Source organism: Aquila chrysaetos, chromosome 19 (genome assembly GCF_900496995.4).
Source record: "Aquila chrysaetos chrysaetos chromosome 19, bAquChr1.4, whole genome shotgun sequence".
Classification (NCBI taxonomy): domain Eukaryota; kingdom Metazoa; phylum Chordata; class Aves; order Accipitriformes; family Accipitridae; genus Aquila; species Aquila chrysaetos.
This window is the reverse complement of record NC_044022.1, coordinates 2,924,166-2,939,633: the sequence shown is the minus strand read 5'-3', so window position 1 is coordinate 2,939,633 and position 15,468 is coordinate 2,924,166. Positions and strand designations below refer to the sequence as shown.

At 44.3% G+C, this 15,468-nt stretch overlaps 1 protein-coding gene across 3 annotated transcripts in view; it reads right to left on the bottom strand.

The window, feature by feature from the left end:
• The window catches only part of STARD13 (StAR related lipid transfer domain containing 13), a 306,300-nt gene extending 293,373 nt beyond the window's left edge, over nucleotides 1–12,927 (bottom strand). Inside the window, exons 1-2 of one of the 3 annotated variants that reach the window (XM_030042603.2) lie at nucleotides 12,791–12,927; nucleotides 11,298–11,352 (exon numbers count right to left, since the gene is read on the bottom strand). The gene's annotated coding sequence lies outside the window, so the exon portion shown is untranslated. Of the gene's footprint in view, nucleotides 1–11,297; nucleotides 11,370–12,790 lie in introns of those variants that run through there. The other 2 variants (XM_030042604.2, XM_030042602.2) reach the window with 2 other exon arrangements.
• Between the last annotated feature and the right edge of the window lie 2,541 nt (nucleotides 12,928–15,468).

Below are 15,468 nucleotides of genomic sequence, written 5' to 3'. Positions count from 1 at the left end.
TTCTGCTGTGACAATGCAACAGCCCACGAAGCACCACCAAAAGGGGCCTCTCTCTAGGCTGACTACGCTTGCATGTTGCTCTGTGAAGGCCAGATCCTGGTAACGTAAGGCTGCAATATTCAGACACCCTCTGAACTACCTCATTTAAATCCATACAAAACAAAGCTCTTTGCATCCTGGTTTCAGAAGATCAACTTGTCATCCTCTCTCATCCTCCTCACAGACACAGACTTGTGGTCTTCCCTGCAAGGTCCTCCCCTGCGAGCTCACCTTTTCTGTCAAATCTTACAGCTTACAAGACTGACTATTCCTCACTTTGCCCAGCTAACAGCAGCAGATTCAAATTCCAATCTATCATCTGCCTCTCTTGCTTTCCTTCCCTAGTAAGCCTTAAACATAGTTTTTAATATAGTTAAAAACTTTAAATATAGTTAACTTTTAATTTTTAACATAGTTAACATAGTAAAGTCATCTTCAAAATCTCTCCTTGAAACCTACTTCTGTTGCGGTGCGTTGCATCTCATGCTCATGTGACAGTGGTTAGGTGAATGTGGACTTTTATTTCTACTTCTTCTTTCTACTTTCTACTTCTTCCACTTCTACCTGTTATTTTTTGTTGCCATCTCATCTCACCAACCGTCAGTGCAGGTAAGTTTGAAGCAAGGTGGGGCTGTGCAGCCATCTGACTGTCAGTGCAGTCACTGCACCGCCAAGAAAAGTCCTCCTACCATAGAAAGTCTTCGCTATGGGCAGGGCTAGGGACTATTTGCTCTCATTACTATCATCTCCAGGAAGGCTAGGAGACATCTGTTGAATCTGTGTAATAGCCCTGACTTCCATTTGCCCTTTGTCTTTCCAGCTGTAGAGACCCACCCTGATCTCTCGTTAACAACGTAAAAATAAAAACACCGTTTTGTTTTCCCACCTCCAGGCAGCTGCACAACCTTCCCAGACCAGCCGTAAGCCAAATCTCTTGTCCCTGGAGTCCTAACACTTGGGAAACCCACTAAGTGGTCTTGGTTTGCAATCTGTGAAAAGCAGCATTTTCCCTCGTACTCCGTGCCTTTCAGCTAGCTTAATCTGGGATCAGCACCAGGGGGAGATGATACGGGCTGAACTCATGGCAAAGGAATGCAACGGAGAGAATGGCAGTGGCAGAGGAACAAACTAGATACTACGTTATTTCATTCCTCAGCTGTATAATTTGGTATTTTAAATGAAGACCAGTATTAGTTGCCCTCCCTGTTCTGAATCCCAGTGTTTCTCTTTCTTTATCACACTGGCCTACAAGGCTTGGGCTCCTCAGCAGGCTTTTCTTGGCTGTCTCGGCTCTACAAGCTGTTGACACTGACTCAGCCCTAGAGCTGTTAGCCAAATAACATAGTTAGCAAAGGCCGTCCAGAGACACCTCGCATGCAGAAAAGAAGAGATGTGGGATTTACTTATGGGTGCAGCTCTACCAGGAGAATCAGGCACATGATCTCTAACATTTTTGCATGCTTTCTAAGCCCTGCCAAACTTCTGGAGACTTTCCCATTGCGGTTCTGTCCCCGTAGTGTCTCCTGGAGGGACAACATGAAGCTGGCGAGAGCATGGAGAATAATATTCCCCAAGGTCACGGTCATATTGCCTGAGGCTGCCTCCAGCCTCATGGAGAAAGGGGGAGAGGGACTCGGAGTTGATCACTCCCATTTACATCAGAGCAGCATCCCCACGGGCAGGTGTGGCCGTATTTCCATCGTTATCTTGGCAGTTTGGAGGTTCATCATCAGATAGGATTGCTGGCCAGATCCCGTGCGGGTGCCGTGGCTCTGGAGGCACACCACCAGGAGTTCTCCGTCCCTGCTCCCGCTGAGGTCGGGGCAGAGTCCCCATCAGCCGCCGCACGCACAAGGATGTGACCTTAACATCACAACTTTCTAAACATTTTGGAGGAACACAGATTGCTGACAGAGACTTTGAGGTAATCTAAATCTTAGGTGTGGATGAAAACTCTGTGAAGCTAGCTTCAAAGAAAGATTTAGTTTGGCCATATCTTTAATCTGGGGATTGATTAAAAGAAGAAAAGTTTCAGTGACTAATTTCTACAGCATCTGAAATATAACAGGTTATTAAACACACAACCCAACAGCTGCAGATTCTGACAGAGACATTGTTCTCCCTGAGCATTTGGTAATAGAGTATTTCAGATGATTAAATAGCTAATAAAGTCAGAGTCTTTGCTAAGTAGATGGATACCAGCAATATTGCAAAGGTAATTATAGATTTCTATCAAAAAATCCTTGACTCAAAATATTTATTCTCACACTGAAGCTAATATGCAGGTCTCAGTTAAAGAGAAAATATTTTAGCCACTATTAAAAGGTTTCCAATTTGCTCTACTGTAGTGGCTTTCAACTACAACCAGTTTCAAGGTGTATGTTTTCAGATTGAATATTCCTTCTTTCAAGGTAAATTCTCACCAGCTGTCACATGAAACTATTTCTTCCATTAATCACGATCTTATGCTTTTTTTGGCAGCACAGAGATCTGCATTTTTAGGTTGTTTATTTCCTTGGCTCCTTCACAGGCATTAGACAGTTGTGATATCTGTACCTCTCTAAAGTTACAGAATGGTAAGAAAGGGTCAGAGGAACAGAAAACAGTGTTAGGGATGCTTTCAAAAAAACCTACAGAAGAGTCCTGCATGCACAAAATTATTCATTTGCCTCTTTGTTGCTATTTCAGCCTGTCTTTTTTTCCACTCATCTTTTAGATCCTTTACTCCTTCCCTGTAAGGGCCATTAGAAAACCAGGGTATTTTTTTACAACTTGCATACACAGCTATGCTAGTAATTCACAGACTGCAGCAAAAAAGTTATTTGTATCAGTAAATTATCCCATTATCACAGAGGACCGTGCAGCAGAGCTTGTATTTACACTGAAGCTAGTTTATCTCTACCTATGATTATTTTTGCCTGGTTTATAAAAATGTAATAGATGCTCATTTCCATTTAGTTGAGCCAACACACATTATACAGCAATGCCTGTGTCTGCTTTGTTTTGCATTTCTCGATGTCATCTCCTATGTCTGCTTTACCAGCCCCACCCCCTGCCTCAACACACTCTTTTTCCTCTTTGAAGCCCTGTCTTGAGGACTCATTCCTATCGTAAAAACAATGAGAAATTAGAGGGCAATGGCACAACTGTAGAGCAATACAAGATATTTTAAATATATACAAAGAAAACATGTTATCGCATTCCTCTCCTACCATTTGGGTAGCACTGCATTTCTCAGACAAAGCATTTCCAAGAAGCAGAGAGTTTCTGGGTATATGCATATGGCACCTGGGCTGGAGGAAGAGTGCTGAAGACTAGCACGCTCCTGCTACAGACGTGGTTGCCTCTACCACCTGCGGCTCCAGCATCGCCGTCCGTGGGGTAAAGGACAACACATGCTCACCCCACAGCATGGACATGGCTGTGACTACAGCTGAGTGGGCAGCTTAACCTGCTCCGATGTTGTTAAGAAATGCCATCACAGATTTCACGTCTGCACAGAGTAAAACACACGTAAAGAACAGGTGCCAGACCCTGAGCTCCAACCCTCCAGGAAGATCTGCCACGGTCAAGAGAAGATTACTGGTGTACTTGGCCATGCTGATGAGTTGTAAGAATAGCCATATCAAAACCACGAGCAGGACTGTCCCTTAGTTACGCCCTATTCTCAGGAAGATCAGTCTCACAAGCTAACTGTAAAGGACTTCAGCAGCGTGCGCGTGGGATGCCTGCACAGTCAGAGGGGGTTGTTGCACCATGGATGAAGCACGGAGTGCATTGCAAATGACTGAAAGCTGTAGAGCTTACAGCGCACCTGTGCAAGTACTTGAGTGCGCAGGATCCAGCAGGTTTGGAGGCTACTACAATACGTACTAAACTACTTATTCTTCTGCATCTAAATATGGTTGCCAGGTAGGTTAAGAGTTAGGTCCAAGCCAGAAATTTGTATCAAAATCTCAATTTATATGACAGAGTTCAAGGAGCCTTGCATCCCCCCCCCCCCTTTTTTTTTTCCCTTGTATTACCAGCCATTGAAAGAGATCCTAGCTGCTAAATGTTTGCTTAGGTTTTCAAGGCACTTACACTTCATGCTGTGCTTGCATCTAGGGTTTCAGTTTGTTCCCATTTGTAGTGAAGTTTGAGTGTAATAAAGAGTATTTTAACCTCTCTTTACTGCACTGACCACCAGCTAGCTAGATCTTTTATTTCTACAGTCAGTAACATTAAGAAATTGGTGACAAAAATGACTATTGTGGTTGTAACTGCAGTGTTATTTATAAACAGCTAGATGCAAAAAAAAAAAAGGGGCAATTTAAATTTCATTGTGAGCAATATTCAGGCCTAGAGCTCCCTAATGCACAATTCATAGCTGCTTAAATTGTAGTCATTACTCTCATACTGCAATACTGTTTGTCATGATAAAGGGAAATTACTTTTCTGTCAATTACTCCTGCAAGATTAGTTAATTTACGTTTGCAAAGGGTATGGAGCAGCATCTCAATTCTATGGAGATGTTTCTCAGAAGCATTTGGCAATTTGAGGTTTGGGGGAAAAAGTAAATGGAAGTTAACTTCAAAAAGTAATAAAAGGACCGTGCATACATCCCAAGGTCTGTACCCCAATGGAGAGCAGCAATGAAGAGTAGATATATCACTTACAGACTGCTATCTCCAATGTTGCAGAAAATTGTATTGAGGACCTGGAAGAGGCATGCTCTTCTCTGCTTCAGTACTGGGCAGCCAAGCCGGCAGCATTTGAAATCAGTGCTCCTGACTACACATCAGCTGTGTGTGCAAATAATCTACGTAAAACATCCTACTCTTTGGCATCCCCTTCTGCTAACATCTGTATGTTTGTTTAATCCATGTTGGGATGGGGATAGCAAGAGCCAAAAACATGAGGAGGGATGTTATTGTTACTTCCTTGGAAATTCTGGGTGAGTTTTAGCACGTCTGACTTGGATACCCACCGCAGGCACCACAGCTCCTGATCCTAGCAGCGTAATTTAGGGTGCTGAAGTTTGGTGACTGGGTTCCTTGGAGGGGCGATGGGGTAATGGAGCGCAATGGTGCCCAAGGGACAAAGCAGCGCTCTTCCACCGTGCCTGAGAAGCTGCTTCAGGAAGGAGTGCCGAAGCACCCACCTCGCGCTAAAATCAGGGCTGGCAGCATCCTGCAGCCTGTGCAATGCTCTTGGGGTGAAGGCACTTGCTGCGGACGTGGCAGGACGCAGTGCTGTCAATCCTCAGCCTGCAAGGATTCACTCCCACGTATTCCTGACAGAGAGAGTAAAATTTTCTCTTCCCTCCAGGGAAATAGTGGAAAGGCCTTTGGAAAATGCAGCGTTCAAGCGAGGCCTCAGGTTTAGCACTGAGAGTGGGCAGAGTTATAACCTACCTCTGCTCTGCAGCCAAGCAGGGTTGCTTAAACCACCTCGAAGTTGAGGTAATGCGTATTTTTTCGTGAGTAGAGCAGAACCTGCGGAGTGCGGACATACCGTGTAGATGTACACGGACTACGTGCAGCTGGCGCAGCAGAGCTTAACCTCTAGGTATTATTGCAATTAAAATGATGAAATACCAACAGCGCAGGCATCCTCAACACTGATGCTTGTGTTCAGGCATGTTGGACTATGCTGATACTGATATCCTGATCCTATACTGGCATCACAGCTCTCATGGTGTTTTGCAATGTTTTAAGTTTTAACCCCCACCAAATTCCAGCAAATATAGTCACAGTCCTCCTTCCTGATATTGCTCTCTTGATACAACAAGGGGCAGAGTATCCTTATCTTTCCTCCCCAACCTGAGCTGTGTGTGGTTGCTGTTGCTGTGCTTTGGTGCAGAATGTTTCAAAGGCAGAAATTACACAGGAGGGAGTTCTCTGAAGAGTTTACAAAGTGTTTGAGGGCACCTTAATTATATGTTATTTCTGTTCCCATTAGGTTTGGTGGATTTGCAACACTGCTCAACCCAAAACTGGACTCTGCTCCAGCCACCCATTAAAAACTTCACAAAGCGCTTAAAAATCAAGAATTATTATGTTGCCTTTAATTATTTTCCATTTCAGTTGCCTGGATTTTCTTTTGAGATGCATTTTCTTGGTTAACGTCAAGGCTAGACTCCTACCTTGCACAAAAGGTAAATCCACATTTCTTTCCAAGAATTAGAATTAGGTGGGCCTAAATTCTCCTGGTTAATAAAGATAGGTATGAAGACAGGAAGGTAGGTGTAAAGATATAAAGGTATGTATCAAGGTATAAAGATATGGATTGCAATTTTTAAAGTTTCAGCTTGAGACGATGACAGACGATATCCAAAATTATTTTCAGACTTTTTTTTCTTAGCTAAACTCTGAAATATTAGAGTCAGTCCCACTGGTTTACTCACAACTTAGGTGTTTAAATGCCCCCCTGTTTAATAGATACTTAATTCCTCCATTTGTGTCACTACAATAATATGCCAGGGAAAGGGTTCTTAGCCCTTTATTCATAGAGGGACAGACATAACTTAAACCATACCAGTTGCTGATTCTGTATGATACATAAACTGTTGAAAAAGGTAGGGGTTTTTGTGATGCCCGGATATGCCATTCACACTGCTGTAATTTCATAATGCAGTGGCACTGAAACAGCTGGGGTTTAAATGTTGAAAAACCCAGTTGTGGCTGTAAACGTCTGGGGATCCACTGCGTTCAGGATACCTCTGATTTTTCTGGATAGAGCCAGAGAACTCGTGGTTTGGGTTGCTCAGCAGTGCACCTCCCTCCTGCCCTGCACATCCCCCTTGCGAGTGTGTGAACCCAAATGATGCACCTACCTTTGACACATGGATACACCTTTTCTCTGAGAACTCACAACCAGCAATTTAGTTAAGGTAATTTAATTTGTCTTCAAAACAATGTATTATGCATTAATTAAGGTAACTTAATTTGTCTTCAAAACAGAGTATTATTCATTCACCCTAAGGCACGAAACACATAGCACAAAGGGTAAAAAACAACATCAGAGGTACATGACTCTTACTCATACCCTCATCTTTCCCCTTGCCAGCTTTTGTACTTTCTCATTTTCAGCTTCAAGAAGCAGTTGTGTAGTATTAGCACGAGTCTGTTTTTTCAGTGCTTTCCTTTGCCCTGTAACTCCCTTCCTTTCACACATTGCTTCTGGACAGCTTCTCTCAGGTGACTCAAAGGCCCCCATTTCACAAAGATTTTATGAGATTATAGTGTGATACTTCTCAGGCCTGAAAAAACAGTGATATTAGCAGTGTTGCAGCCAAGGTGTTATCTCTTAAGTCCACAAACCTTCTTGAATTTGCGGACTCTTGTATGTTCTAAGCCACTGCTCTCTTCTTCTGCTTGATCCCTTTTATAACCCTCGTTGACTAATTGCACAACAACTATCCCCATCTCACAAATGCTTATGTGGAAGCAGAATATTAATTTTAAAAATAAAAATATCAGGCACATTTTTCTAGTTTCCTAGTGGAACTACTTATTCCAAAACAACAGCCTGTGATACATTCTTGTCATCAGCACCAGATGAGACAGAATCCTAAATACTTATAAAGGGTAAGATTTTATAAAACTTTAAAGTTTTGATAAAATATTATAAACCTTTATAAAAGTTTTGTAATTAGGCTGCATATATCATATGAATATTTTGTGTTACAGGTAAACCTTGTGCCCATACAGACAGAATTTAGTAAGTTATTTCGGACTAATAGAGTGCTGTTGTTGAGACCATGCCTACACAGCACAAACGTATCTGAGTAATGATAAAAAGTACTTCAAAAGAAACTATTTTAGCTACAGTTCAGCTGAGCCTTAGCTTCATCTAATCCCCACTTCAATGGTAGATATGAGCACACTTCATTCTAGGAACTTGTGAAGTACCAAAGAAGAACAGGCACCCCCCTGCCTGTTGGCTTCGTTGGTGTTTTTTTCTCGGTGATGCTGAATGTTTAGAGACTTGAGTGTCCCTGGAAATCCACACAGCAGGTAGCACTTATAATGAACTCCTTAAAATCTGAACATACCATGTTTTTGTTTCCCGTTCAGAGTAACCAGGAAACCAGCCTCACCCCAGACCCTATGCAGAGTCCTCCCCTTATGATCCTTTTGTAGCTTTGGCATTTCCAAATAGCAGAGATGAATTGCTATTGGTAAAAATATCACAGAATTCCGTTCTTTAGCTGCAGCAAGAGAGGTGTAAACCAGCCATTTCTGACCAGCAATAGCAGTACGAGCTAGCTTTCCTGTCTGAAACACGACCAACTTCTGCCTTTGGGATGAATTTCAGGAGACAGGACAGAGTCGGCAGCCACACAAAACCTCTCCTCTCTTTAGGGCAGCAGCTCTGAACTATCCCAGCATGTAGAACAGGGAAATCAAAGCAGTTGTAAGGAAGCCCCACCTATAGTAACAAAATAATCCCATTAGTCTCTCCACGACAAAGACCTGGGAGTTATTTTGCTGGGGAGGTGGCCATGGGAACAGCGTGGTTATCATCACAAAACAGAGGCGGAAACAGAACTTTCTCTAGGAATGGGGAAGCAGCTTCCAGGAGGTCACAGAGTATCGCAGAGAGCAGCACTTTCACAGCAAGGAGCCAAGCTTCCTAAAACGACGTCACCAGTAAAGAACAACATAAACCTAAAAGTTATCAAAGAAAACCTAAAATCTTTCTGAGCAGGAGGAAAGAGGATAGAGTAACACATGCACTTTGCTGCTTGAGGTATATGTCAAAGGGTTAGACAAAGTATGACGGCAAGTAGTTGGATTTAGCACCTTTCTGCAAAACCACGCATAGTTTGAAGAGACGTTACTGAAGCTGGTGGAATAGAAGTAAGATTGTGCTGTTTAAACTTTTCTTTTGGAAGAAGCTGCAGGTGAAAGCACGACTGGAAGCTGGCAGGACCACAGCCATCCTTCTGCTAGCAACATGCACAACTGCAGTAGCTCTTCCTTCAGCTCCTCGCCCGGCCTGGCAGGGATGCCAGCTCCATGTGTGGAGCCGCATTCCAACTCCGGTCACACTGGAATGAATCCAGGCTCATGTCATTGACTTCAATGAAGTTATTCTTTATTCACGCTTGCCTAGCTGAGAATCTGGCCCATTCTATCTAGGTAGCAATATCTAATAGAGAAAAGACTGCCAAATTAAGGGAACAAGAAGAACCAGAGTATGTCACATGAAGAGGAAACATTTTACATTATAAGGATTATAGAGGCCCTTTAGTTTAAGGACTTTATCAGCATTTAAAGGACAGGCCACTGAAAAGCATTTCTGTATGTGCCTAGATTTTTTTTAACCCTCATTTGCTCTTTTGGAAAATGGAAAGAAAATGGATTGATTTTAACATTATTGAAATTAAAATATTGCAATTTCTTCAACACAGAACACTAATTCATTATCCATTTATTAGCGGTTTGGGTTAAGACATCTTCCGTTTAGGATTTCCTCCACATAAATGAAGAAGGCCTCTCTGGCTGAAATGTATTAAGTTTCCTGATTTTCTCTGTGGGAACATTTTTCTGTCAGTGCCAAATTCAGCTCTGGGTAAAACGGTGTGTAAAAAACCCAAACTTTTGGGTAAAAACTCTGTGTTTTGCTCTGCTGGACAAATCTAGTGTGTCCCTGCTGTAGTGACCAACAAAAGACAGATGAAAGGAATGAAGGTAAGGAAAATTTATCATCACTGTATTACTTCCAATGAGTATACATTAACCCAGGCCATAGCTTGATGATACTGTAAATCTGACCTTAGAGATCCCAGTGCTGTAACGAAAACTCTGCAACCAATGATGTAGGAGTAGTAAAATGGTATAGATTTACTCTAGCAGTTCATTTGTTAAAGAAATATTGACATTTACTTTGTACCAGGCAATGGACTGAATTGCCCCTTTGCCAGCTGTACAAAGTTGGTATACATCCCATGTTATGCGTTAACTAATTCAGCAGAAATGCACTTGTATGCCCACACCTCATCTGGATGCTCTTTGTGTTGCGGCGTGATCTGGAGGTGCCCAGATGGAGAAAGAGTGGTACTGGATCCACCGGGGATGGGATTTCTGCCATACCTAGTTAGCAATAACATGCCACTGATTTTTCTTTTCATATCACCTTTGGATTTCACCTGGGTCCACCAGAATATAAAAGCATAAACTGATGCAATGTACTTGCCAAGGCACTGAAACATGAAGTTGCTTGCTTTCTGAGGAAAATATATATTAAATTGGGAAGGGTGTTGGATTGTTTTGGATAGCTAGAGAGAGTTGTGGAACAATCCAGACAGGATTTGAAACAACTTTTTTTTTTTTTTTTTTTAAAGCATGTATCTCAGCTGTTACTAACATTTAGAAAAAACTAGAAAAGTTCCAACACAGAGCTCTTTTCACTCAAGACTGTATATAAAATAACATCCTAGGATGACAGAGGTCATCCTAGACCATCCTGGACAGTTCCCATAGGAAAGTGAAAAAATCACAAACCTGGAGTTGCAAACTGCCTACTCAGGTTTGCACTCCTGACCTGGGTATCAGCCCCTAGAGCTCTCCCACGGAAAACCACTTCATTATTCCTATTCAAACACATGCAAGAAAGAGTAGGTTATTAATGTTTCAGCTACAAGAATGATCTTCCTGTGCACTAGTAAGTGCTATGTATCTGTTAAAATTATTTCTATAAATCTGCATCATAGTAGACAATACTCACTGAAACTAATTTTCTGCAATCATCATTAACTGGCCAGCTTGCTAACACCTGGTACCAACAGATTTTTCATCTAATGAGCACAGTGCCACATAATGGTAACAGCAGGTTTTAACCTAATCCTTCTCCATACACAAGCAAACATCAAATGACGCCCGTGACAAAGACACACAGACCAGTCTGACATTTGCTGATAACTCCAAGGAGATTCTCCCTCTGCACAACTAGTCCTGCTCAAACACATTTTCCAGTGGAAAAGATAATTTGAAACCATTTCCAGCTAGACTAATTGCATTCACTGAAAAGAGCATCCTCCTCCTCCTCAGTACACATTTACTAGTCCAGCCGCAAATGCAGCTAATGCTTTGTGAAGTTTTCCAAAGCAATAATTATTTCATCTTACGAGAATTTGCAACAGCTTGCTTGATAATGAAAAGTTATTATGCAGATATATATACTTCATGCAAAGTTGCACACACACACACACACAAAAAGCAAAAAAAAAAAAAGTAGGCGTTTAAAGCTGCTGTTTAAATGCCACTCACAGTTTTGAAGTCTAAGCATAAAACTTCTTGCTTTGCAGCTGTAGCTCCATGCTGTCTGGAAAGATAATGCAGTCCATCAGATATCCTGGTTTTGTTTTCTTGCATAAAAATATCATCTGTCACAGGCACAGGAGCTGACTCCAAGGACCAGCCCCTTCTGCGGAGCACGCCAATCGGGAGACCTTGGGAGCACATGTGGAAAGCCGCTCGCTCGGGCAGCATCTGCTCTGTGGGGCCCGGGTGCCAGGCGAACGCGGGGGTCAGCGAAACACGGCTCTGGGGGTGCCTCAGCCGGGGCTGCCCCGTCCCGAACCCGGCCACGGGAGGCGAGACGGAGGGCTGGCGGGGGAGCACGACCTTGGCCGCAGGAGCAAAGGCAGAGCCTTTTGCAGACTGGTCCTGCAAAACCAGCCGTGAGGACCCCAGGGTCTGAGGGCGAGAACCGTGGCTTGCTCCTTTTGGCCTTATTCTTTACTGTTTTAATTAAAATAACCTAATTTACCGTTGTATTAAATGCTTCTTCACTTTTTCTCCTAGTTGCTACTCTAACTCCATTTATGGCTTTTCATTCCAAACCTCCTCCCTGCAAACCCATGCCTTTGGAAAAGTCCTGAGCATCGCCAGCCCCTCGTAACAGGGAGGCTGGCAGCGCTCTGGACCGGGCAGCTCAGCCTCGCCTGGGTTTTCCTCCCTTTCCCCGAAAGCTCAGGCTCTCCCCTCACCGCACAGCCGGCTGCCCACGGGCTCCCTGCTCCTCCTCTGCCTCCGCCGCAGCTGCCCGGCTCTGCCGTGCAAGCTCTCCGCGCGCCGCTTTGCTCCGTGCCTGTCAGTCAGAGAGGTCATTTTCTTCTTGCATCTGTTTAACCTGATGACATTTAAATTCAAACTGCTCAGAAACCGTATTTAGCGACATACACCCACAGCTTCCCAGCTCGCTGCGTGCTCAGCCCTCGCACAGAACCGGGGGTGAGAAAAATGCGTGTACGTTAACGCAGGTTGAAAGTGCAGCAGTAACACAGCGCACGAAGTCAAAAATCAGACTGTACATAAGTGAGCGTGATGAACTAACAAAACAGATTTGTTTTCACTCCTGGAAGCATACTTGCAAGTCACAACATGCTGGGAAGGGAAACACACCAGTGCAAAAGCCGTGCCTTTTCCAGCTGAAGTACGAGACCTAAAGGTCTTCCAACCTCGCATCTCTCATAATCTCAGTGCTGGCTTTATTAACTCAGAGTAGCAGCTTTATTTGATCAAATAGCCTTACTTTTTCAGACAGGGTGGAGGCTAGAGTGGACTGGCTGTAATAAAAAATGCTAGCTCTACTCTGTGAATAACTTGCTGGTTTAATTAAATTAATTTTGCTTCTAAATTCTAGCTTAGTAGGTTAGTAACTCACTAAAGGCTCATTTTACAATGCTTTTCCTATCGTGGATATAATCAGGCTAGTTAAAAACTTTGACAAAGCTCCTTTTTCCACCCCCAGGACCCACCGGTTTCTCAGAGGAAAAATTCCCACAGAAAGACACTGAGACGGGACGGACTTCGGTCAGTGAAATAAGTTCCCGCCGGTTTCAGGGTGGAATTTCCCATTTCCAGAGGCTGGGGCCAGCACGCCCCAAGCAGGAAATAACTCTCCGTTAGTAAGAGCCGAGAGCTGTAGTGGAAGTTAATTTCTTTCATCGGCCGCCGGCGGTGCGGGGAGGAGCGAGAGGGACCGTCTTTGGGGTGTGTAAGGTCTTTTTCAGATCTGCAACAAGGAGCGAACTTGTTTCCAGTTCCCAGCCGGGAACATTTTGTTCGGAGGTTTCCGTGCTGGGAGCGGCCGGGGCAAAGCTGGCCAGAGGTTTTTCCTGCCTGATCCCCATCCTGATCCCGCACCCAGGGCCGGGCACGGGGTTGGAGCTGGGTCAGCCTCCCTGGCTCTCCCTGGGGCTGCACACAGCAGGACAAACCTTCACCCTCCTTTTGCTGCTGAAGGAGATGCACCATCCAGCAGCACTTTGGAGGGAGAGGCGGAGGGAAAAACGGTTGAGCCTTCTAAAATGGGTATTTCTGCTGAGTCTGAGACCTTGCCGGGGTGATGCAGAGGAACCCGAGCAGAAACCTCCCCTGTAGGGCCGGGGCAGAGACCTGCTCACAGACCCCTGGCTCTGTTACCCCAACAGCCTCACTGGCTTTCCACAGGCTTTGAAAGGGTCTAGCTCCATTTTTCCTTTTTTGATCCTACACAAGATGAAACCCCGAAAAGAGACGGTTCTGCCCCATCCAGCCTCATACCCACCAGTCGGTGAGAAGCGGGACTGCGAATCTGCACTGGCCCACCTGAGACCTGCCTTAGCCTTCTGCGCCTCGGCACCGGCCGCAGCTGCGGAGGGGCTGGCACATCTGGCCCAGATTTGCATCGGGCCTGGGAAACTCAGCCTGCCAGCCCGCGTTAACACACAGCCATGCCAGCTCTTGAGAGCTAAGCATATATGCATTAACGGCTGAGATTTAACAAGTCACCTTACCACAGCAGCTCAAGATGAACGGTCCTGTCATCTCTCTCAGCCTATTTACTTACCAACATGGCACGGCTCCCTGCAGGACATGTGTGCCATCTATTAATTCCCAGGTCTATTGCATCTCACTGGCAAGTCTTTTTCCTCAACTCCCAGCATATTTTTTTTTTCCTCTCCTTTTAGTCCTGATTATGCCTGTGTCATACTAAATTCCTGTCTTCGGTATTTACAGCCTGCAAATATTTGTAGACTTATCACATTGCCTGTTAGCCACCACTTCACCAAGCTCTATGTATTTTTTTTCCTCATTAATCAGTTCCTCTAACCCCCCTATTTTTGCTGCTCTTTCCTGTAGAGTTTGCAGATTTTGTTTATTTTTAACAGACAGCAGAGGGAAGTTTAATTCTCTTTTCTTTAAAGAAGGGCAATAGCTGGATGAAAGTAAAGGCATATTAAGGAGAGTTAAGGCAAATTTGTATTTGAGCTGACCAACTCTAAACTTCACACTTGTTTCTTTTTATGTGCCACATTTGTTTAGAAGACTAGAGTTCTATTGCAACCCTGACATTGCAAAGTTTTGCATCCCCTTCCTTTTGTCAAACACACTAATATATAATTCACTGTCTTGGGTAAATTCATTGACTTGCACAAAGCCACCTGGACACGCAGGTAAAAGTGCGTGCAAACAGTTGTACGGTTGCAGCCTCAGGATGAGACCTTCAGCGGTACCTGGGAATCCAACCTGCACCACTGCCAGCGAGGTGGGGTCTCTGCAGCCGAAACGCAGAGCCTGGAAGGAGTTTCAGCCCTGCCTGAAATACCAGTCACAGGCGGCGATTTAGGAGCCAGCTGCTGGGTCAGTGGTCACCTGAGAGGTCGGTACCTGCAGCAGCCTCTCTGTGTCTTTATCTCCCCTACGTTACCTGGCGGCCAAAGTGCAAACAGGCATCTGAGTAAAGAGAACCACGTTGCAACATTCTGTGAATACTACATGCATCTCTCCAACCTTTGCCACCAGATGCTGCGTGGTTGCCCGTGGCACAAATAGTACTTTACTCTGCTAAAGATCCCACTGGAATCTCACTATACTTACTCAGGCTTAGTGGGAACTGAAGGAGAAAAAAATAATCCCCAGACAGTTTAAATAAGGTTTGATTATTCACGGGAGCAGCGGGGGAATGTTAAAATTCTCCTGGGTTTGTTGGGAGGCTCTGACATTGTCCCAGACTGCTGTTTTCCAACCGCCCCCTTTGCTCGGATGCCCCTAAATCCAGACTGCAACTTTAGATAAGTGAAATTCCCGCATAGACGATGAAGAATCAGAGGACAATTCGGGGCTGCCCTCTGTCTGGTGTATTTTGGGTACTTTGTGGTGTTTGGCTCCTTCCAGATCCTGGGAAAAAACTTAAACTCTGCACCTTCTGTATGACTGTCTCTATCAGGGGCTATTCCCTTTGGGCCCCAGCCTGTCTGTGCAACGCAGGGGCTGGAGAGAATGAGGTCTGTAATTTTATTCTAGTTATATTGGGGCTTATTTTTATGCACATGAACTACAGTAAGCTGTAACGCTGCCGCTGATGTCACTTCAGCTGCAGTGTTTCCATTAAGGCTGTTTTACCATTCAAAGGCAAACAAAAGCAACCTAAACAAATGTAGGATAAAGGCAA